Source organism: Rhinopithecus bieti, unplaced genomic scaffold (genome assembly GCF_001698545.2).
Source record: "Rhinopithecus bieti isolate Rb0 unplaced genomic scaffold, ASM169854v2 scaffold_10657, whole genome shotgun sequence".
In the NCBI taxonomy this organism is placed as follows: domain Eukaryota; kingdom Metazoa; phylum Chordata; class Mammalia; order Primates; family Cercopithecidae; genus Rhinopithecus; species Rhinopithecus bieti.
This window is the reverse complement of record NW_016806691.1, coordinates 1,427,520-1,452,305: the sequence shown is the minus strand read 5'-3', so window position 1 is coordinate 1,452,305 and position 24,786 is coordinate 1,427,520. Positions and strand designations below refer to the sequence as shown.

At 38.0% G+C, this 24,786-nt stretch overlaps 1 protein-coding gene across 5 annotated transcripts in view; it reads right to left on the bottom strand.

Moving 5' to 3' along the window:
• The window catches only part of IL33 (interleukin 33), a 98,737-nt gene that overhangs the window by 38,908 nt on the left and 35,043 nt on the right, over nucleotides 1-24,786 (bottom strand). For 2 of the 5 annotated variants that reach the window (XR_001886637.1, XM_017877450.1), the window contains exon 2: nucleotides 10,713-10,762. The exons of 1 other annotated variant lie outside the window; for it this stretch is intronic. The gene's annotated coding sequence lies outside the window, so the exon portion shown is untranslated. Of the gene's footprint in view, nucleotides 1-10,080; nucleotides 10,149-10,712; nucleotides 10,763-24,786 lie in introns of those variants that run through there. 2 more of the 5 variants (XM_017877452.1, XM_017877449.1) reach the window with 1 other exon arrangement.

Sequence of the window (24,786 nt, the reverse complement as noted above, 5' to 3'; positions counted from 1 at the left end):
AAAAAAAAAAAAAAAAAAAATGACCCAGATGTGGTGTCGGACACCTGTAGTTTCAGCTGGTAGGGAGGCTGAGGTGGGAGGATTGCTTAAGCCCAGGAGTTTGAGGCTGCAGTAAGTTAAGATTATGTCACTACACTCCAGCCTGGGTTACAGAGCAAGACCTTGTGTCTAAAAAGAGAGAGAGAGAAAAGAAAAATCCACATCTTGATATATTAGTTTTGCAATTGCAGATTATTAAAGAAAAAAAGACCAGCCGGAGCACCATAATGAGCCCCCATCTCTACAAAACATAAAAAAGAAAAATTAGCTGTGCATGGTGGTATGTGCCTGTGGTCCCAGTTACTCAGGTGAATGAGGTAGGAGGGTCGCTTGAGCTAGACAAGTCCAGGCTATAGTTAGCTGTGATCACATCACTGCACTCTAGCCCCTGGGTGACAGAGTGAGACCTTGTTTCAAAAGAAAAAAGAAGAGAGAAGATTGTAATGTCAGTCATTGAGGACAATAAAACTATTTGGAGGAGGAAAAAAATCACCCATCCATATGGATGGAAGTTTACAGTCTTATAGAGTAGCCCTAGAACTTGTGAAATAAACATTTGATATTTGCAGAACCAAGGTGCATCTTGTAGTCAACTGAGCATTATTTAAAACTGCAGAGGTGGCCTAAAACTCCTTATTTTACAGATGAGGAAAGTGCCACTCAGAGCAGGCGAAGGGTCTTCTCCAAGGTCACACAGCTAGTGAATGGGTATGTGGTGGAGCCAGGACCAGAACTCAGGTCTCTCAACTCACAGAGCAATAGTTGTGACTGCTCTTCCCTCCATCCTGCTGCCATTTCTTTATTCAACAACAAAGAAAAACAAAATGTGAAGAAAAGTAGAGTTTCAGTTTACATTGGAACTTTTTGGTGATTCCTTATGTTTTATGTATAGAATTTAATAACTGAATACATTCTTACACAGTGCAATATCCCATCGCCAGGAACCAATGAAACTGCTCACATTTTTGGATGGGGGTAAGGGGATGCAGTCTTGATTTGTTTCCTTATAGCTTATAACATAGTATGAGGGGAGTGTAAGAAAGTTTTAGAAAATGTGATTAAATCTGAGTCATGGAAATCAGTTATGGCACAGCATTCTGTAGAAGGTGGTGAGGGTAACAAAAGGTGGGTGCAAATCTCAGCACATACAAAGACTTTGCTGAGAAATACATAGGGGAAAGGCAGGTGCCAAGTCACAGCATGTATTATATATACCTGAGTCAGTAGGTCAAATAAATTCACAAAACTGTAAAATAAAAGAATCTATTCTGCCTGAGTTCACTGCTTTGGACCTGGCTTGGTTTGCTTTCTGAAAAGTTCGTACCTTAGATCCACAAAGGAAAATAATTTGCAAGGGTAGGTAACGCCGATATATCAAAATGTATCACCCTGTTTATTCATGAAAAGATACTATTGCATGTATGTGCATGCATGCATGAAAAATTATTTCTATACATAATTTATCACAGATACATGCCAAAAAGTAGGAGAGCATTTGTAATTGGCAACAGTACAATCAAGCAAATTGCTTAACCAAGGATGAGAACTTGCCTATTAAGTCACTTTTGATTCTGGGAATAGTACCCAGATTCTAAAGCCTAAAGTGGTTTGCATGACTTAATTACAAAAGCTAACAAGAATAGTTCTTTGGGCAGTACTCTAAATCCTATCAGCTGATTTGCTGTCTGTTTTGAAAGAGAAGCATGAGATTTGCAGATGGCAAAGCTTTGGATTTTGATACCCATCTTCGAAACAGAATGCAATATATATTTTTAAATTAGTTTCTTTGTAGGAAAGCAGGCTAATTTGGGTATGGCACATTTTTCAAGCACATAAAACATTAATAAGATATTTATTCCAGATTTTACCGTTATATAGTTAGAGCCAGTGAAAGTGTGCCTAAGTTCTATTCCCACTACATAGAGATGCCACTAGATGCTTCTGGAATTGATTCTGGGAGACTTCATCTGAAGGCAGCTTTAGGAAATAACAAGGAATAACAAGAGGAGTTTCTGAAAGGATGAATTAGGTGCTTATAGAAATAGGGAAAGAAGGACTTTAGTCTCTAAAACTTAGGACCAAGAGAAGGGGTTGGCCTGGGACTTCTGGGAACATTTTTCTCCTTGAAATAAGGGGCATGTGAGGAGTAAGTGCTTCTTGGCCTCTACTCCTTTGGCTCCTCTGAGTGTCTGATGCTCAGAGCTGGGCCAACCATCTTTTCCCATGAAGAGAGATTGTAGATGCTCTGAGGATGGTAGAGTAGAAGGGTGGGAAAACCCTGAGTCCTTGATGATATGCTTGATTTTTGACACCAACTCTGAGACTGCCCGACTAAACTTCTGATTAAGTGAGCAAAAAGTGTCCTTATGTTTTAAGCCTCGTTCAGTTTTGTGTTCCCCAGTTGCAGCTAAAAGTATATCAAGTGATATAAATTCTCTTTATTTTTTTGTGTAAGTATAATCTGCGTTGACTTTTTCTAAATCCTAAAAAGAAATGGCAAATAACTAATGTATTCTGGACATTGCTTTAATAATGTCTTTATTATAGTTGAATTGTTTAAACATTTTAATGTTTAAATAATGTTATGTTTTAAAGAAAATTTTAGTGTAACATGGATATGTAAATTCATGTGCTAAAAATCAGGAAAATAATATTAAATATGATAGAAAAGCATGATATATCAAAAAATAGAAAAAATAAACTGAAAATCTGTTGTCTCAGAACAAGATTTTAAAAACTTATAAGTAACTCTTTGAGGTACTCTTTAAAAAAAAAAAAACACACTGCACTCCAGCCTGGGCGACAGAGCAAGACTCCGTCTCAAAAAAAAAAAAACAAAAAAAACAAAAAACAAACAAAAAAAAAAGTGCAGATTACCCGTAATAGTGCTGTTATTACTATTTTATTTTTGCAAAACAGTAAAACATCAGTTATATTTGTTTACAAAACATTTAGTGTATATAAATTTGTCTATAAAATGATTATGAATATCGTATACATGTAAGTCACGCCTTAAGTCATCGTGGGACAAATAGTGACAAAATGAAATGACTTGCCAAGACTTTGAAAATCAAACTTCATAAAATCCTAAAGCAAAGGAAGGAATAATAAACACAAATTCTTGGTTGTTAGTCTGGGGGAAACCAAAGGAGATGCAATTAGGTAGTGACACAGAGGAGCCTTCAAAGGTATAAGGAATATTCTATTTTTTAAACTGCATGATAAATACACAGGTATTTGTTTCCTTATTTTTCTCCAGAACTTACACTTACATATACATTCCATATATTAGTTTATGTGTATGATATATTTCTTAATTAAAAAGCTTGAAAGAAAGAAAATCAATCTTCAGTTAACATTCTACTCATAAAGTCAACTGTTAAGCAGACTCCCTATCCTCCAGGAACAAATGTAGCTACCAAGTGAAAAAAAAAAAAATCAGTTAATATGACATCAACACTTTCAAAATTAAAAAGAAATTGCTGCCTGACAGCAGGAATGCATTATTTAAAATTCTGTGGTTATATTTTAAAAGAACAAGTGAGCTAGTATAAAGGGGATTCCGTGTGCTAAATGGTGACAATTTGACTAAAACAAAAAAATATGTGAAAGTTTTTCCTTGTGCCAAGACTAAAGTTACAGATAGCATAACTGTTGCAGGCTTTTCTTTTTGTGTTTGAGGTATGCTTTTTGAATAGTGACAGAAATAACTGATATTATAGCACAAGTTATTAAAAGTTTTGTAAAGCATGTAATATATTCCACAACACTTTCACTGCCACACCATCCAACTTATTTGGCATAGTCAAAAGCCAAAATGAGAGTCCCTCCCAATGCTAGTATTTAGCTGGTATGCTGCAAGGCTGGTTCCTTTCTTATTTGTCTTTGCTAATGCCATGCCAGCTATTAAATATTTTGAATATCACCTGGGTAGAAAGCATGAGATTTTCTTGTACAACCAATTGGCTGCTTGCTAACACACAACATTGTTAGATGAAATTAAATGTGATTATTACAAGCCATTTAAAACTTAAGAGTATAGAGGCCTTCTTCTCATAGATATGAAACTTCCTGGCCATTTATCTGAATAAAATAAGCCACAATCTACACCCTGGATATTTCATTTCCATAAAGTTTTAACAGAACTGCCTTGTGTGGTGATCTGAAAATGCAACTCAAAGGTCTGGAAGCTTGACCACCATGGTATGACAAGCTTTTCACTTTGCCTCCTTCATGGGCTGCTCCAGCTATTCCCCAGATTGCTGACTTCATTATTTCTCTGTGGAATTCTTAGTTGGCTCAGCCTTACTTACCTGGTAGCTGGGCTTAGTGGGAAATCTACTAAAGTGAAAAGACTCTGTTAAACACCTCTCTTCTCCCCAAAGATAAGACTAAATTATTTTCCCACTGTGGACAGATGACTTCTTCTTGAGTGTACCCACTGATGTACAGATAAATAAATATAACTGGTAGCCTTTCCTTTGCCAAGAGACTTTTCATAAAATAGGTACAGTGAACTGCCATTCTAGAGGTTACTAGTTGCTGCATGGTTCCACCTAGACAGTAGGGAGAACCAATGGGTCTAAACCCAGATGCCCTTTTACCAGCTTTTGCCATAAATACCTAGAAAAAAATTGAATGCTGACAAAATATTAGACTTCTGTCTAAGATACTTTTATGAATTAAGAAATATAAAGACTTAAAAATATTTTTTTCTGTCACATCACAGTGCAAATGACTTTAAATGCTTCTAAATGTTGAATCTGCTTTCATGGGCCTTATAGCACTGAGCAGAAATTCTTCCATTTGACATAATGAAAAGTAATAATAATTGGACAGCCAGATGTAAGCATTACCTGTCACATCCTAGGCATGGTATCCTCCAAACATTTTTTGTAAAACAGCTGATACTCCTTTGACTTAATAGCATCTAATTTATTATATTAAATGACCACTACATACTGATAATTATGATTAAGGTTCCACACACCATATGGCTCTTGAATAAGTCAGTGAAGAAAAAATAATGCCGCCATACATTCAGGTAATATGGACCTTTTTTCTTATAGGGGAAAAAACAGGAAGCTGGAGATAGTCATTAAATTACATAAGAATGAATATTGGTACTTATTTCTGTGCCTGAAACTTGTTCAAAAGCTTAGGATGAAGTATTACTAAAGGAAACTTTAAAATTATGAATCAGGCACAGTGGCTCACACCAGTAATCCCAGCACTTGGAGAGGCTGAGGCAGGAGGGTCACTTAAGCCCAGGAGTTTGAGATCATCCTGGGCAACATAGTGAGACCTCATTTCTATAAAACGTAAAAAAACTAGCCAGGTGAGGCAGCACAGGCCTATGGTCTCAGCTACTTAGGAGGCTGAGGTGGGAGGATAGCCTGAGCCCAGGATGTGAAGGCTGCAGTGAGTTGTGATTGAGCTACTGCTCTCCAGCTAGGGTGACAGACTCTGTATCAAAAATAAATAATAATAATTATTATTATTTACCAATATGAAGTAGTGATGCTGACTACTGATCAAGTATTGTTAAACAGGATTGTTAAAGAATGTGGACAAATAATATATATGTATAAGAGATAATGGAAAAATAAAATTTAGGGGGGAAAAACTTTGAAACTAGTAAATTCAGATTTGAGGAAGTTCATGTTTGGGTCTAATAATTCTCCAAAGAAAAGAACAAGGGGAGAAAAGCATATAGTCCTCTAAAAAGAAATTATAAACAACTTAAATAGCATTTCTTAAACAATTGCCATTAATAAGTCAGCAGGCTAAGAAGTTAGAGTGGCTGAGATTTGAGCACAACAGACACACAAAACTATGAAGTTCTGTGAAACTTTTTAAGGAAATATTGAATATTTGCTAGGAACTACGTGGGAAATAATGAGCAAAACATTCTTACCATTGCAAAAGGTCTCAGATGCACTAATATGGCTAGGGAAAATTATGACAATCGTTTAATTTACGGAGTGTTCAAAGTGGAGGGGAATTAGATGTAAACTGGGTGCTGATTAAAAGTAAAGCACTCTGCCAAGTTTGTAAGTGAACTTCTCCTTTGTTCTGAAAATAGCAATGGGAATGGCAAAAAAAAAAGTTACAGAAGAGAATGATGGCTGGCAGGAACTCTTTCCCTCAGGCAACAGTGAATGTAGCCCTGAAGGAAATAGATAGAAAGTTTTAATGTCACCTCATTAATATTTTCATATTTGAAAATGATGGAAACTTTGAGTAAAAAAACAGCTTCACGAAGAGGATTAGAGATGCACTAAATGAAGTAGTTTGGAATTGTTCTTTAGTTCTTTTTTCTTAATGGGACCTGACCCTGGACTTTAATCTCTGGTCTGAAATTTACTGACTTTGTGATTTTGGGTTAGTACTACAATCTTTTCAAATCCCACTGTCTCAATTTCATAAACGGAGATAGTATTTACCTCACAGAGGTGCTGTGAGGGATAATGTGGAAGATAAAAGTCTCACTTTTAGTAAATGGTCAGTGATTAATAAACTACATTTGATGACTGCTTCTAACTTGTTTTACCCATCACAACACCTGTCTTGAGTGGGATTTTGTTGCTTGTTTGTTTCAGATTTTACACAGGAGAAAAAAATTCAGGCTCAGGAAAGTTAAGTAAGATCCAAAATTACATAGCTGATCACTGATGGATGATGGACTGGAGGCCTGACTGCCTCTAAAATTTGTGTTTTACTATTATGCTATATTGCACTCTTCACTTAAAAAAATACAAAACAAAAATAAATACCTTCATAGGTATAGTGTAATCTACCAATAATAACATGAGCAGCATGTGCCAGGAGTCTGCTATAGCCAGGAAGCACCCCCAATTCCTCACTCCCCCTTACCAATCCCTGCATACTGAACTTTGCCTGAACTTTTTGAGGCCCACTAAGGTTGTGTCCCCTTAAAAGTTACTTTTGCTTGCAGATGTCAGCACCAGAGAACCTACAGGAAACCGAAGAGATTAGAGGTTCTACCATGATTTCCTGAAGTTCTTGAACCTAACCCAATCATTTTGTTGTTGATACAATTAAGGTATGTTTCTTTCTGCTGTTCCAGGAGTTTATATTTGGTCTTAATGTTTCTAAATGTTCCTGCTACAAACTGAGATACAAAGAAGGTGAATTCCAATAATCCTCTTGATTTCCACCATGTTTGCCAAAATTTCAACTTGAATGAAAGATACATTGATTTTGGCACAGTCTGACTCACATCTCCAGAAAAACCCTTATGGTATCAGATTTACTGACATATGTATTTTCTGATGTAGACATATATATATACACACACATATATATGGAGAATATCTATATATATGGATATCTATCTATCTTCTCCCAATGCTGACCCCTCTTCAGTATTTCTTTGTAATGATTTAATTCCCTGATGGAGCTTAACTTTTCACAATTGAATTTCATGCCTATTTCCCCGAAGTTAATTGTAAGCTCTATTTCCTTAATCCCTGGGAAACCCTGACCAAGAGTGACATTTCCTGTTTCTCAATCTCTTCCCTTATTTTCAGTTCTGGCTATTTCAAACCCTAAGTGAAAGTTTGCCTCAGGATTCTTTTCTCTCTATAAATGGGAAAGGGAAAGAGGTACTTTCTGGCTGTAGATACTGTAAGCTAAACAGTGATGGGAAAGAGATGAACATCTAGGTTGCTTAGGAAATCAATTATGAAGTAACCAAAGATTGGTAGAAGGTCCAGGATCCTTTCAGAGAAGAATGGAGAAAATGTGAAATTTGATCTGAGGGAAGTGTGATGCTTGTGCTAGAAGTTCTTAACTGTTTAAGACACTACCGAGCTGTGTGATTCAGTTCAAGCACCCTAAACTTTGGGAAATAGAGGATTCTGAAGTTTTCTGAACTCAGAGCGGTACATTTTCTGGGTGGAAATCAAAAGAGGAGCATTAAGTATTCAAAAAACAAATTTGAGAAGCAATAAGTAAGAATGTTGGAAACAGTATAGAACCCCAGTGTGGCACAGAAGGATGCTTCAGGTGGCAGAAGCACAGTGAAGAAGAGGAAGTACGGGTCTTTGCCCTAGACTCTTCACTCTCAAGTCTCGGACTTGTATGCAGCCACAGGACATACTTTTGGATTTGTGCTATTTTCTTAATTAAAATAGTATGGAGGCATATATTCATGTGTGGAAAGAAAAGGCAGAGAAAATTGTGAGGAGGCAGAGAGCAAGGAATAAAGAAAAGAAAACAATCTTCAAAGGAAAGTCTGTAAAGGAAGAATAGTAGCAAAACTGATGAGCTTTTGAATTTCTCCATTTAGGGTATCAATTCCTTATTTTTCCACAAAAGTTTATTTTTGAGGGGGTGGTACCTCTCAGTTCTTGTATTTGAAACTGACAGTGAGAAATAACAGTGAGAAAATTATGACAGTGAAAGAGATCTGACATAACCAACCCCCATCATGCTTTTAACCTCCAAATTGCTTGGTCATTCCTGCGCTTGGGCCAAGCTAACTTTGGGAGAAATTTAGTGTATGGTTTAAATGATAATAACCCTTCCCCAAAAGTAAATCACCTTGATAAAACTAATGAAAGACCACCAAGTTAGGAGTTAGAGAGGGGCCTGAATTCTGCCAAGATGTAGGCATAGAAAAATGATTACCAACCATTATTCTGGAGGTCACAAGATTTGCAACTTCCCCAGTGACTACTGTAAATAACATCACTATTGCATAAGCCAAGATTGACCTTTAGAGATGTCTGTTCAGGTTTTTGCATTTCTGATGACCAGTGACTCCTCTGTGGCCCCCACCCAGAAATAGACTCAGCGCACACACGAGGACTATTTTTCACATGTCTATGATTTTATTCCCAACCAATCAGCAGCACCTATTCCCCTAAGCCCTTTGCCTGTCGAACTAACCTGGAAAAACCCTAGCCTCCAAATTTTTGGGGAGATTTGAGTAATAACTTTAAATCCTCTGTGGCATGACTGGCCTTGGGTCAATTAAACTCTTCACTGCCATGCCATGGTTTCAGCGAATTGGTTTTGTCTGTGCAGTGGGCAGGAAGAGCCCATCGGGCAATTACATGTTTGTTCCTCTTTTACTTTTTTTTTTTTTGAGACCAAATTTAGCTCTTGTTACCCAGGCTGGAGTGCAATGGCATGATCTTGGCTCACTGCAACCTCCACCTCCTGGGTTCAAGCAATTCTCCTGCCTCAGCCTCCCGAGTAGCTGGGATTACAGGCACCCACCACCACACCCAGCTAATGTGTGTGTGTGTGTGTGTGTGTGTGTGTGTGTGTGTGTGTATGTGTGTGTGTTTTCAGTAGAGATGGGGTTTCACCCTGTTGGCCAGGCTGATCGTGAACTCCTGACCCCAGGCGATCCACCGCCTCGGCCTCCCAAAGTGTTGGGATTACAGGCTTGAGCCACCACGCTTGGCGATGTCCCCGCTTTACTGAAAACCACTTGTAAACAATTGCAAGCATGTTTGTCTTAAGTAAGCATTAGGAGTTTGAAGTAGAATTATCAACTTGCTTTATAAAGTTTCCAGCCTGGCAACAAAGCAAAGACCCTATCTCTACATAAAATAAAAAAATTACCCAGGCACAGTGGTGTGTGCCTATAGTTCCAGCTACTTGGGAAGCTGAGACAGAATGATTGCTTGAACTCAGGAGTTGGAGGCTGTAGTGAGCTAGGGTTACACCACTGTGCTCCAGCCTGCGCTATAGAGCAAGATCCTCTCTCTTAAAAAACATAAAATAAAATAAAATAAAGTTTCATGGAGGGGGCAGAATTTACTATAAAAACCATTATAATCTCTTTTAGCAATTTATTAATTTTAGAAATCACCCAAAGGAAAGCAAATGGAATTATGTTAGTAACAGCTATTTCCATCAACTTTTACTGCTATTACCAATAATAACAAATTGGCCTTATCATTTATTTTTCAGGAAAAAAAAAAAAAAACACAGTTCTCCATGGTTCCCAAGGTTTTACTCTGCAAAATCTGACTAAAAATCTCCCGGAATATTCAGTCTTACCTTGTGGTCTTGTTTTGATTTCTTCCCTGAAGAGCTGCAGCTCTGTGTTCAGAGGAGTCTAGATTCTTTTTATTAACCAAAGTTTGGCAGAGAACCAAATTGCCTTAGAAGGGAGATCTGGGCGGGTGAGATTTTAGCAGGCTTGAAATCTCATGTAAAGAGCCAACAAAGTTGCAATTCTGTCAACTTCTAAGGCTCATTACTTTCTGTGTCCTCCCTCCATCTTAATATTTTAAACCAGCAATTACGATTCTTCTGCCCCTAAACTTTACGTTTTGGCTCTCTTTGGAGTTAAACTAAACTTCAACTTCAGCACTGTTCATTTTGAAATTCTTTTGCCATTTATATTTTCACTTTTGGCCATTGGCTTCTTAATTTACAACCTTCATTAAGAGATCAGTTTATTCCAAATTCCTTTATAATAGAAATTTGTGACCCTCTTTGGCATATCAGTAATAAGCAGCTCGTCTGCAAATAAAAGCTGTCAGACACTCTGTATTTCAACATATCTGACGTGTCTTCCTGCTCCTGTTCATCTTTTCTTTCTATTCATCTAAAAAATCTCACAGAAGATAATACTTTATTACAAAAGCAAATCCTGTACTGTAGATCCCATGAGAAATTGTTCTTACCTCATGCGAAATTTTGCTCCTACTCATCCTCTCTCCATTTCGTTTGGCCTCTGTAGCAGAAAATAAAGGGGTGAGGTGATGCTCTTTTAAGACTTGGACTGATTCTACATCCTAAGATCATGCATTGGAAGGAAGACTGCTGCTGTACTTAGAAGGATATTGTGATGGACTGTTACCCTAGCAAGCCCCTACAGCCATTCAGTCTATAAGATTAGAAGGGTGAGCTTGAAACAAAGGGACAGCAGAAAAAAGTTTACTGTAAAATGAATTAGGAATTTTTTAGTTTTTCTCATGGCATTTTGAGGGATAGAATATTAGGGTTCTGGAATCCAGGGGAAAGAGAAAATAAGACAGCAATAGATGGCTGACCAGGCTTGGAAAAATGTGACTGTGGTGGAGTCCCCTTTGGAAAAAACAACTAAGGAACTCTGTTATCTTGTTTAAAGTTGTTTCATTTTCTGTGCAGTAATCCCCTTTAATCATCCCCAAACCTGAGCAATCATCTGCTACAAGCGATAGTGTTGTGTTTGTGAGAAATGAAGAAAGATGGCTGTGTCCGCCCTTTGGATAAAGCAGTGAAGCAAGCAGATGGGATGCCAACATGACAAAAGTTACTCAGGAATTGAGCTGTGTGCAATAAATAGGAGGGAGGGGTGACGAGTAACAGCCCAGGGAATATTAGCATACTCTACTCTGGGAATTCTTGGAAATACTGAGGAAATTACAAAGGATGAATAATGTGTCTTTATGATATGTATTGAACCCTCCTTCATTGTTTCAAAAATTTCTCTTTTTATCTCTAGTTATGCTTCATGCCTTAAAGTCTGCTTTGTCCGTTTGTCTGCTTTCTCCATTAGCAGAGTTCTGCCAACATTCTTTTGGTTAGTATTCATATAGTGTTTCTCTTTTCATGTTTTTTTTTTTTTTCAAACTTTCTGTGTCCTTATATTTAAGATATGTCACATATATGAGGTATACAGTTTTTTGTTTGTTTGTTTTTTTACCAGTTTGACAATCATTTGTCTTTGAACTGGAACATCTGTTGTAATTATTGATAAATTTTAATTTGTTTCTACTATCTTGCTTTCTTTCCCCCTATTTCGTCCCCCTGTCTTATACTCTTTTTTTGATGAAACAATTTTTTTTTTGTTTGAGACGGAGTCATGCTCTGTCACCTAGGCTGGAGTGCAGTGGTGCGATCTCAATTCCCTGCAAGCTCTGCCTCCTGGGTTTACACCATTCTCCTGCCTCAGCCTCTTGAGTAGCTGGAACTACAGACACCCGCCACCACGCCCGGCTAATTTTTTGTATGTTTTAGTAGAGACGGGGTTTCACCGTGTTAGCCAGGATGGTCTTGATCCCCTGACCTCGTGATCCACCCGCCTTGCCCTCCCAAAGTGCTGGGATTACAGGCGTGAGCCACCATGTCCGGCATGGATGAAACAATTTTTTACAAATTATTCAATTTTCTCCCAGCAGTCATGAACTATAACTCTAGTCTCTTTATGAAACAAGAACAAAAGCAAAAAGCCTGCCAAAACCACAGCTCTGCTTTTAAGAGGCTTTCTGATTTTTTTTTTTTTTTGCCTTTACCCCCATGCAGCTGCATAATTCAGCTGGTGTTTTGAAGAGGAAACTCATTATATGTAGGTTGAGTTCTCCAGCCCTCTCTTCTTGCTGGGGGCTTGGCCCTTCCAATTTCTAATTTTGTCTCTTCATTCCCACAGCACCAATCAACAGTGATTTCTCTGTCTCCTGGCATTGACCTCCTACCTTGCTAAAATACAGATTCCCTGCCTTGGCAAATGCTCTTGTAACTGTTATGACAAGTAGGCATAACTGTTAGCTAATCTCTCTATGGAATCTTAGCCCCTCATCCTTAGTGCTTCAGCAGCTCTCTCCCCTTATCTGCCTTTCTGGTTATTCTCAATGGTAACATTGGACTGCCACAAGTTACTCCATGCTACTCAAGTAGCTAGTTGAATGAAGATGAAAGCATGGCTCTAGAAGGCAGGATGACTATGGGTTAGGTCGTACAGACTTTATTCTAGTAACCATATAACTTGTTATCTGAATCATAAATTTTTGAGAATGAAAAGAATGTTGTTAATCATTTGACCCAGAATAGTAGGAAAACACTGAGATATGGTCACCCCAGGTTTTATGACTTTTATAGTTCCTCATCCCCAACCCTATTACTTCCCAAATCCCAAATCTGCCTTACTAACTTTCTCCTTTCAGGCTAGATGCAAGCTATATGGGTGACTGTCTAAAATTTTGCTGACCCATAGACATATACTTAATTTGGTGACACTATTTTATTCCCAAAGAAAGAAAGTTTAAATTGATGTTTTGTGCCAATAGACCTTAAAAAAATGAAAATTTAAAGGATATACCTCACACGGAGGAAGGTGGACCTAAATGGTAGGTCTGAGATATAAGCAGAATTGAAGAATAAAAAGTATGATAAATATTGAGGTAATGCTAACCAATATTAGTGGTAAATACTGATGATAATATCTTGTAAGTTTAAGAAAAACAAACTAGAACCAAATACGTTACAAAAAATAGCCTATACGTCTGGAAAGATGATGATAGGAATGAGAGTTCCCAAGTATATTGTATTGCTCAGGAAGAGGGTAAAAATATTCCTGAGTTTTGGGCTCTGTATTCATTTTTAAATTTCTAGAAAAAAATTCAGAATAATAGAAATTGGACATGTAACTAACTTCCAAATGATTAGAGGAGAAAAATAGAACGAGAAGAAAATAGCAGTCTATCCAGCAGAAATCAAGAAAGAAGAGACAACAAAGCATAGGAAAGGTAATACCAAGAGAAAAAACAAAACATGATAGATTTAACACAAATATATCAGTAATCTCATTACATGGACTAAAGGCACCAGTCGAAGAAACTAATAGACTCGAAAAGAAAAGATCCATGTAGTGCTGTTTTAAAGAGACATATACTAAAGATACAAAGAAGTTACTGGCCAGGTGTGATGGTTAATAATGAGTGTCAACTTGATTGGATTGAAGGATACGAAGTATTAATCCTGGGTGTGTCTGGGTGTTACCAAAAGAGATGAACATTTGAGCCACTGGACTGGGGAAGGCAGATCCACCCTTAATTATGGTGGGCACAATCTAATCAGCTTCCAGCAAATATAAAGCTGGCAGAAAAATGAAAAAGAGAGACTAGCCTAACCTCTCAGCCTACATCTTTCTCCTGTCCTGGATGCTTTCTGCCCTCAAATATCAGACTCCAAGTTCTTCAGTTTTGAGACTCAGACTGGCTCTCCTGCTCCTCAAGCTTGCAGACAGCCTATTGTAGGTCCTTGTGATTGTGTAAGTTAATACCTAATAAACTCCTTTATATATCTATTCTATTAGTTCTGTCTCTCTAGAGAACCCTGACTAATATACCGGGCGTGGTGGTTCCTTCCTGTAATCCCAGTGTTTTGGTAGGCTGGGGTGGGCAGATTGCTTGAGCCTAGGAGTTTGAGACCAGCCTGGGCAATATAGTAAGTCTTTGTCTCTACAAAAGAAAATTTTAAATTAGCTAGGCATGGAGGCACATGCCTGTAGTCCCAGCTACTTGGGAGGCTGAGGCGGTAGGAGTGCTTGAGACCAGGAGTTTAAGGCTTCAATGAGCTTTGAACATACCACTGCACTCTAGACTAGGCATAGACCAAAAGTGAAACACCATCTCATAAACAAAACAAAATAAAACAAAACAGGAGTTACTGAATAATGATAACATTAAATTCATTGGGAAGAAATAAATCCCCACTCACAAACACCTGTTAACACAGTCTTAACCACATAAAGTGAAAATAAAGGTAATTACAGGGAGAGATACAAATATCTGTTATCCTAGTGGGAAATTTGTTGTGTCTTAGCAATGTTGCCAAGCAGGAAAAACATTAGGAAGAACATAGAAATTTTGGCTGACACAATGAGCTGGGACACATGGATATATAAACAATAATACAACAGGTGGGGAATACATACTCCTTTCAAGCACACATGGAACATTTTCAGTATTAAACATATTCTTATCTATCAAGTCAGTTGTAGAATTATTTCAATTGATGTCACCAAAAATGGCAGAATAAGGAACTTCTCCACAAAAGCAACTAATAAGCTGGCAAAAACTGTCAAAATCAACTTTCACAGAACTCTGCATATAGTCGAAAACTTGTGACAGCCATGGAAAAGTTAATGAAGAAAGAAGAAGCTGATGCAGTGCAGAAGAGAGTGCTGTGGCATTTTAAATTGCCTACTTGCTATCCCTATCTGCCATCCCCCAGATCAATGGTAGTTATCAAGATGGTAGCCCATATTCCAGGTGCATGCTGCTAGTGCCAGAGGGACTAAATGGACGTTTTTCTCAAAGAATTGTGATTGTGTGTTTCAGCCTGTCTGGGGCTCCGTTAAGGACTAGTGTGATGAGTTGCCTTTTTTTAATCTGATTCAAAATGTTTCCAGGGCTGGCATGGCTTCTCAGGTGGCATTTGTCAAAAGCATTAAAAGGTAAAAATATTGGCTGCAGCAATCTGGGGCAAGGGATAACAGTCAGAACAAGCAATAGACATATCAAAAAAGCCAGGAAAGGAAGAGGTTAGAAAAGGAGATACATGAGGGGGAATAAGGACTTTAAAAAGTTCCCACAGGTACTGGGGAATCAAGAAGACAATACTCAGTGCTAGGAATGTACACATGTTCAGAAAAGTGCTGAGAAGACCCCAAGTTTTCACCTCTGGCTGACTTTCAGGCTACACGCATTCTGGAAGTGAAGACCAAAGCAGAGTTGTAAATGGCTTTGCTATGCATTGAAGGTGTGTCCCAACACAGAGCCAATCTGAAAAAACTAGGAGAGTAATTTTTTCTTTTTCTTTTCTTCAGCTTCTATTTTTGGCTCTAGTTTAAGGAAATCATTGTCACTAGCTGACCTCTAAGCTAATGGAACACCAACTTCAGTAACCACACATAACAAAGAATACAGACTGTAGAAAAATACTTTAGAAAAGTCACTAAACAGACAGATAACAACAACCCACTACAAGCGGCAACAACAAACCATGGGGATGTGGAGAATTGAATTTCCTGAGTTGCTGTATTATAATGTGTAAAATGTCTTCTTTTCAACACAAAATTATGAGACATTCCAAGAAACAATGAAGTATGGACTTTAAAAAGTGACAGTAATCATTCTTGAGAAAGACCAGATATATGACTTATTAGGCAAAGTCTTTAAATCAAATGTCTTAAATATGTTTAAAGAGCTGAAGGAAACCATGAAAATGATGTCTTTGCAAATAGAGAATATCAATAATAGATAGAAAATATAAAAAGGAACCAAATATAAATTCTGAAGTTGAAAAGTAGAATAACTGAAGTAAAAAATTCACTGGAGGGGTTCAGTAGCAGATTTGAGCAGTCAGAAGCAAGAACCAGTGATAGGTCAATTGAAATGGTCCAGTCTGAGGAACAGAAAGTGAAAAGACTGGGGAAAAAATGAGCAGAGTCTAAAAGGCCCATAGGACATCATCAAGCATACCAACATATGCACAATGACAGTCCTATAGGGAAAGGAGAGAGAATGGAACAGAGAGAATATTTGGCAAAATGATGGTAAAAATGTTCCAAATTTGATGAGAAACCAAGATTCTAAACTTTCAAAATACTAAATGAACTCCAAGCAGGATAAGTCAAAAGATTCACACTGAGATATACTATAACCAAATGGTTAAAAGCCAAAGACAAAAAGAAAATCTTGAAAGCAGTAACTGAGATGTTTCTCACCATGTATAAGGGATACTCATATATAAGATTACTAGCTAGTTTCTCTTCGGAATCCATGGAGGCTGGAAGACAGTGGGACAACATATTTAAAAGAATGAAAGAAAAACATTGTCAACCAACAATTCTATATCTGGAAAACTATTCTCTAAAATGAGAGAGAAAGACATTAAGAAATTAAGATGTTATCAGATAAAGAAAAACAGAGCAAAATAGGGAGTTCATCACTAGTAGACCTGCCCTATAAGAACTGCTGCATAAATCCAGCAACATTCTAAGAAGGTTCTATGTCATAACTAAGGAAAGTTAATACCAAAAATACAAGAGTGGTTCAACATATAAAAACCAGTCAATGTAATAAATCACATAAAATGAAGGAAAAAAAAACCCACCCACATAATTATCTCAATTGATGCAGAAAAAGCTCTTGACAAAATCTGTCACCCTTTATTTATTTATTTATTTATTTATTTCATTTTTTTAAATTGAACATTAAATTCTAGGGTATATGGACACAACATGCAGACTTGTTACATATGTATACATGTGCCACGTTGGTGTGCTGCACCTGTTAACTCGTCATTTACGTTACATATATCTCGTAATGCTATCCCTCCTGTCTCCCTGCATCCCACAACAGGCCCTGGTGTGTGATGTTCCTCACCCTGTGTCCAAGTGTTTTTGTTGTTCAATTCCCATCTATGAGTGAGAACACACGGTGTTTGGTTTTCTGTTCTTGCGATAGTTTGCTCAGAATGATGGTTTCCAGCTTCATCAATGTCCCTCCAAAGGACATGAACTTATCCTTTTTTATGGCTACACAGTATTCCATGGTGTATATGTGCCACATTTTCTTAATCCAGTCTATCATTGATGGACATTTCGGTTGGTTCCAAGTCTTTGCTATTGTGAATAGTGCCACAGTAAACATGTGTGTGCATGTGTCTTTATAGCAGCATGATTTATAATCCTTTGGGTATACACCAAGTAATGGTATGGCTGGATCAAATGGTATTTCTAGTTCTAGATCCTTGAGGAATTGCCACACTGTCTTCCACAATGGTTGAACTAGTTTACAGTCCCACCAACAGTGTGAAAGTGTCCCTGTTTCTCCACATCCTCTCCAGCACCTGTTGTTTCCTGACTTTTTAATGATGGCCATTCTAACTGGTGTGAGATGGTATCTCATTGTGGTTTTGATGTGCATTTCTCTGATGGCGAGTGATGATGAGCATTTTTTCATGTGTCTGTTGGCTGCATAAATGTCTTCTTTGAGAAGCGTCTGTTCATATCCTTCGCCCACTTTCTGATGGGGTTGTTTGATTTTTTCTTGTAAATTTGTTTAAGTTCTTTGTAGATTCTGGATATTAGCCCTTTGTCAGATGGGCAGATTGTAAAAATTTTCTCCCATTCTGTAGGTTGCCTATTCACTCTGATGGTAGTTTCTTTTGCTGTGCAGAAGCTCTTTAGTTTAATTAGATCCTATTTGTCAATTTTGGCTTTTGTTGCCATTGCTTTTGGTGTTTTAGTCATGAAGTCCTTGCCCATGCCTATGTTCTGAATGGTATTGCCTAGGCTTTCTTCTAGGTTTTTTATGGTTTTAGGTCTAACATTTAAGTCTTTAATCCATCTTGGATTAATTTTTGTATAAGGTGTAAGGAAGGGATCCAGTTTCAGCTTTCTACATATGAGTAGCCAGTTTTCCCAGCACCATTTATTAAATAAGGAATCCTTTCCCCATTTCTTGTTTTTGACAGGCTTGTCAAAGATCAGATGGTTGTAGATGTGTGGTATTGTTTCTGAGGGCTCTGTTCTGTTCCATCCGTCTGTATCTTTGTTTTGGTACCAGTACCATGCTGTTTTGGTTACTGTAGCCTTGTAGTATTGTTTGAATTCAGGTAGCGTGATGCCTCAAGCTTTGTTCTTTTCTCTTAGGATTGTCTTGGTGATACAGGCTCTTTTTTGGTTTTATATGAACTTTAAAGTAGTTTTTTCCAATTCTTTGAAGAAAGTCAATGGTAGCTTGACAGGGATGGCATTGAATCTATAAATTACCTTGGGTAGTATGGTCATTTTCACGATATTGATTCTTCCTATCCATGAGCATGGAATGTTCTTCCATTTGTTCGTGTCCTCTTTTATTTCATTGAGCAGTGGTTTGTAGTTCTCCTTGAAGAGGTCCTTCCCATCACTTTTAAGTTGTATTCCTAGGTATTTTATTGTCTTTGAAGCAATTGTGAACAGGAGTTTACTCATGTTTTGGCTCTCTATTTGTCTGTTATTGATGTATAGTAATGCTTGTGATTTTTGCACATTGATTTTGTATCCTGAGACTTTGGTGAGGAGCTGCATTCCTTTGGAGGAGAAGAGGTGCTCTGATTTTTAGAATTTTCAGCTTTTCTGCTCTGTTTTTTCCCCATCTTTGTGGTTTTATCCACCTTTGGTCTTTGATGATGGTGACATACAGATGGGGTTTTGGTGTGGATGTCCTTTCTGTTTGTTAGTTTTCCTTCTAATAGTCAGGACCCTCAGCTGCAGGTCTCTTGGAGTTTGCTAGAGGTCCACCTCAGACCCTGTTTGCCTGGGTATCACCTGCAGAGGCTGCAGAATAGCAAATATTGCAGACTGGTAAATGTTGCTGCCTGATCCTTCCTCTGGAAGCTTTGTCTCAGAGGGGCACCTGGCTGTATAAGGTGTCAGTTGGCCCCTACTGGGAGGTGTCTCACAGTTAGGCTACTCAGGGGTCAGGGACCCACTTGAGGAGGCAGTCTGTCTATTCTCAGATCTCAGACTCCATGCTGGGAGAGCCAATACTGTCTTCAAAACTCAGTTGGAAATGCAGAAATCACCCATCTGCTGCATCGCTCATGCTGGTAGCTGTAGACTGGAGCTGTTCCTATTTGGCCATCTTGGAACCTCAATTAAGTAATGGTATTTCTAGTTCTAGATCCTTGAAGAATCACCACACTATCTTCCACAATGGTTGAACTAATTTACACTCCCACCAACAGTATAAAAGTATTCCTATTTCTCCACATCCTCTCCAGCATCTGTTGTTTCCTGACTTTTTAATGATTGCCATTCTAACTGGCGTGAGAAGGTATCTCAATGTGTTTTTGATTTGCATTTCTCTAATGACCAGTGATGATGAGCATTTTTTCATATATCTAGTGGCTGCATAGATGTCTTCTTTTGAGAAGAATCTGTTCATATCGTTTGCCCACTCTTTGATGGGGTTGTTCATTTTTTTCTGGTAAATTTGTTTACGTTCTTTGTAGATTCTGCATATTAGCCCTTTGTCAGATGGATAGATTGCAAAAATGTTCTCCCATTCTGTAGGTTGCCTGTTCACTCTGATGATAGTTTCTTTTGCTGTGCAGAAGCTGTTTAGTTTAATTACATCACATTTGTCAATTTTGGCTTTTGTTGCTATTACTTTTAGTGTTTTGGACATGAAGTCTTTGCCCATGCTTATGTCCTGAATGGTGTTACCTAGGTTTTCTTCTAGGATTTTTGTGGTTTTAGGTCTTACATTTAAGTCTTTAATCCATCTTGAGTTAATTTTTGTATAAGGTGTAGGGAAGGGGTCCAGTTTCAGTTTTCTGCATGTGACTAGCCAGTTTTCCCAGCACCATTTATTAAATAGGGAATCCTTTCCCCATTTCTTGTTTTTGACAGGTTTGTCCAAGATCAGATGGTTGTAGATGTGTGGTGTTATTTCTCAGGCGTCTGTTCTGTTCCATTCATCTGTATCTTTGTTTTGGTACCAGTACCATGCTGTTTTGGTTACTGTAGCCTTGTAGTATTGTTTGAATTCAGGTAGCGTGATGCCTCAAGCTTTGTTCTTTTTGCCTTGGATTACTGTCACTATGCGGGCTCTTTTTTGGTTCCATATGAAGATTAAAGCATTTTTCCCAATTCTGTGAAGAAAGTCAGTCGTAGCTTGATGAGGATAGCATTGAATCTGTAAATTACTTTGGGCAGTATGGCCATTTTCACAATATTGATTCTTCCTATCCATGAGCATGGAATGTTCTTCCATTTATTTGTGTCCTCTCTTATTTTCTTGAGCAGTGGTTTATAGTTCTCCTTGAAGAGGTTCTTCACATCACTTGCAAGTTGTATTCCTAGGTATTTTATTCTCTTTGTAGCAATTGTAAATGGGAGTTTACTAATGACTTGGCTCTCTGTTTGTCTGGGGTATATAGGAATGCTTGTGATTTTTGCACATTGATTTTGTATCCTGAGACTTTGCTGAAGTTGCTTATCACCTTAAGGAGATTTTGGGCTGAGATGATGGAGTTTTCTAAATATACAATCATGTCATCTGCAAACAGAGACAATTTGACTTCCTCTTTTCCTAATTGAATACCTTTTATTTCTTTCTCTTGCCTGATTGCCCTGGCCAGAACTTCCAATGCTATGTTGAATAGGAGTGGTGAGAAAGGGCATCCTTGTCTTGTGCCGGTTTTCAAAGGGAATGCTACCTGCTTTTGCCCATTCAGTATGATATTGGCTGTGGGTCTGTCATAAACAGCTCTTATTATTTTGAGATAAGTTCCAACAGTACCTAGTTCATTGAGAGTTTTTAGCAGGAAGGGGTGTTGAATTTTGTTGAAAGCCTTTTCTGCATCTATTGAGATAATCAAGTGGTTTTTGTCATTGGTTCTGTTTATGTGATGGATTATACTTATTGATTTGTGTATGTTGAACCATCCTTGTATCTCAGGTATGAAGTCAACTTGATCGTGGTGTATAAACTTTTTGATGTGCTGGTGGATTCAGTTTGCTAGTATTTTATTAAGGATTTTCACATTGATGTTCATCAGAGATATTGACCTGAGATTTTTTTGTTGTTGTTGTTGGTGTCTCTCCGCCAGATTTCAGTATCACGATGATGCTGGCCTCATAAAATGAGTCAGGGAGGATTGCCTCTTTTCCTATTGATTGGAATAGTTTCAGAAGGAATGACAACAACTCCTCTTTATACCTCTGTTAGAATTTGGCTGTGAATCCATCTGGTCCTGGACTCTTTGTTGGTAGGTTATTAATTACTGCCTCAATTTCAGAACTTGTTATTGGTCTATTCAGGGATTCTACTTCTTCCTGGTTTAGACTTGGAAGAGTGTATGTGTCCAGGAATTTATCCATTTCTACTAGATCTTCTAGTTTATTTGCATAGAGGTGTTTATAGTATTTTCTGATGGTAGTTTGTATTTTTGTGGGATCAGTAGTGATATCCCCTGTATCTATTTTTTGTTGCATCTATTTTATTCTTCTCTCTTTTCTTTATTAGTCTGGCTAGCAGTCTTATCTATTTTGTTGATCTTTAAAAAAAAAAAAAACCAACTCCTGGATTCATTGATTTTTTGAAGGTTTTTTCGTGTCTCTATCTCCTTCAGTTCTGCTCTGATCTTAGTTATTTCTTGCCTTCTGCTAGCTTTTGAATTTGTTTGCTCTTGCTTCTCTCGTTCTTTTAATTTTAATGTCAGGGTGTTGATTTTATATCTTTCCTGCTTTTGCTTGTGGGCATTTAGTCCTATAAATTTCCCTCTACACACTGCTTTAAATGTGTCCCAGAGATTCTGGTATGTTGTATCTTTTGTTCTCATTGGTTTCAAAGAACATCTTTATTTCTGCCTTCATTTTGTTATGTACCCAGTAGTCATTCAGGAGCAGGTTGTTCAGTTTCCATGTAGTTGAGCCGTTTTGAGTGAGTTTCTTAATCCTGAGTCCTAATTTGATTGCACTGTGGTCTGAGACACTGTTTGTTATAATTTCCGTTCTTTTGCATTTGCTGAGGAGGGTTTTACTTCCAATTGTGTGGTCAATTTTAGAATAAATGCGATGAGGTGCTGAGAAGAATGTATATTCTGTTGATTTGGGGTGGAGAGTTCTGTAGATGTCTATTAGGTCTGCTTGGTCTAGAGCTGAGTTCAAGTCTTGAATATCCTAGTTAATTTTCTGTCTTGTTGATCTGTCTGATATTGACAGTAGGGTGTTAAAGTCTCCCACTATTATTGTGTGGGAGTCTAAGTCTCTTTGTAGGTCTCTAAGAACTTGTTTTGTGAATCTGGGTGCTCCAGTATTGGGTGCATATATATTTCAGAGAGTTAGCTCTTCTTGTTGAATTGATCCCTTTACCGCTATGTAATGCCCTTCTTTGTCTCTTTTGATCTTTGTTTAAAGTTTGTTTTTATCAGAGACTAGGGTTGCAACTCCTGCTTTTTCTTTTCTTTTCTTTTCTTTCTTTTTTTTTTTTTGCTTTCCATTTGCTTGGTAAATATTCCTCTATCCTTTTATTTTGAGCCTGTGTGTGCCTCTGCACGTGAGATGGGTCTCCTGAATACAGCACACTGATGGGTCTTGACTCTTTATCCAATTTTCCAGTCTGTGTCTTTTAATTGGGGCATTTAATCCATTTACATTTAAGGTTAATATTGTTATGTGTAAATTTGATCCTGTCATTATGATGCTATCTAGTTATTTTGCCCATATCAACTAATGGGCAGTTTCTTCATACTGTCCATGGCCTTTACAATTTGGTATGTTTTTACAGTGTCTGGTACCAGTTGTTCCTTTCCATGTTTGGTGCTTCCTTCAGGAGCTCTTCTTAGGCAGGCCTGGTGGTGACAAAATCTCTCAGTATTTGCATGTTTGTAAAGGATTTTATTTCTGCTTTACTTATGAAGCTTCGTTTGGCAGGATATGAAATTCTGGGTTGAAGATTCTTTTCCTTACAAGTGTTGAACATCACCCCCCACTCTCTTCTGGCTTGTTGGGTTTTTGGAGAGAGATCCACTGTTAGTCTGATGGGCTTCCCTTTGTGGGTAACCCGACCTTTCTCTCTGGCTGCTGTTAACATTTTTTCCTTCATTTCATCCTTGGTGAATCTGATGATTATGTGTCTTGGGGTTGTTCTTCTCGAGGAGTATCTTTGAGTTGTTCTCTGTATTTCCTGAATTTGAATGTTGGCCTGTCTTGCTAGGTTGGAGAAGTTTCCTGGATAATATCCTGAAGAGTGTTTTCCAGCTTGGTTCCATTCTCCCCATCCCTTTCAGGTACACCAATCAAATGTAGGTTTGGTCTTTTCACACAGTCTCATATTTCTTAGAGGCTTTTTTCGTTCCTTTTCATTCTTTTTTCTCTGTTCTTGTCTTCACGCTTTACTTCATTAACTTGATCTTCAATCTCTAATATCCTTTCTTCTGCTTGGTTGATTCGGCTATTGATACTTGTGTATGCTTCACCAAGTTCTCGTGGTGTGTTTTTCAGCTCTGTCAGGTCATTTGTGTTCTTCTCTAAACTAGTTATTCTAATTAGCAATTCATCTAACTTTTTTTCAACATTCTTAACTCCCTTGCATTGGGTTTGAACATGCTCCTTTAGCTCAGAGGAGCTTATTATTACCCACCTTCTGAAGCCTACTTCTGACAATTCATCAGACTCATTCTCTGTCCAGTTTTGTTCCCTTGCTGGTGAGGAGTTATGATCCTTTGGAGGAGAAGAGGCATTCTTGTTTTTGGAATTTGCATCCTTTTTGCTCTGGTTTCTCCCCATCTTTGTGGATTTATCTACCTTTGGTCTTTGATGTTGGTGACCTTCAGATGGGGTCTCTAAATGCATATGCTCTTCCTTTCTGTTTGTTAGTTTTCCTTCTAACAGGCCCCTCTGCTGCAGATCTGCTGGAGTTTGCTTTAGGTCCACTTCAGACCCTGTTTGCCTGGGTATCACCAGCGGAGTCTGCAGAATAGCAAAGATTGCTGCCTGTTCTTCCTTTGGAAGCTTTGTCCCAGAGGGGCACTTCCCAGATGCCAGCCAGAGCTCTCCTATATGAGGTGTCTGCTGAAGAATGCCCTTTTTCAAACTTTTGTTCAACATCATACCAGAAATTTTAGCCAGAACAATTAGGCAAAAAAAGAAAAAAAGAAATAAACGGCAGTCAAATTGGAAGAGAAAGAAATAAAATTATCTTTATTGCAGATGACATAATTCTATATATAGAAAATCCCAAAGAACCCACAAAAAACTGTTAGAGATAATAAATGAATTTAGCAAAGCTGCAGATACAGGAGCAGCACTTAAGAATCAATTGTATTTTTGAGAGGGGCGGAGCAAGATGGCCGAATAGGAAGAGCTACAGTCTCCAACTCCCAGTGCGAGCGACACAGAAGACCGGTGATTTCTGCATTTTCAACTGAGGTACTAGGGTCATCTCACTAGGGAGTGCCGGACAATCGGTGCTGGTCAGCTGCTGCAGCCTGACCAGT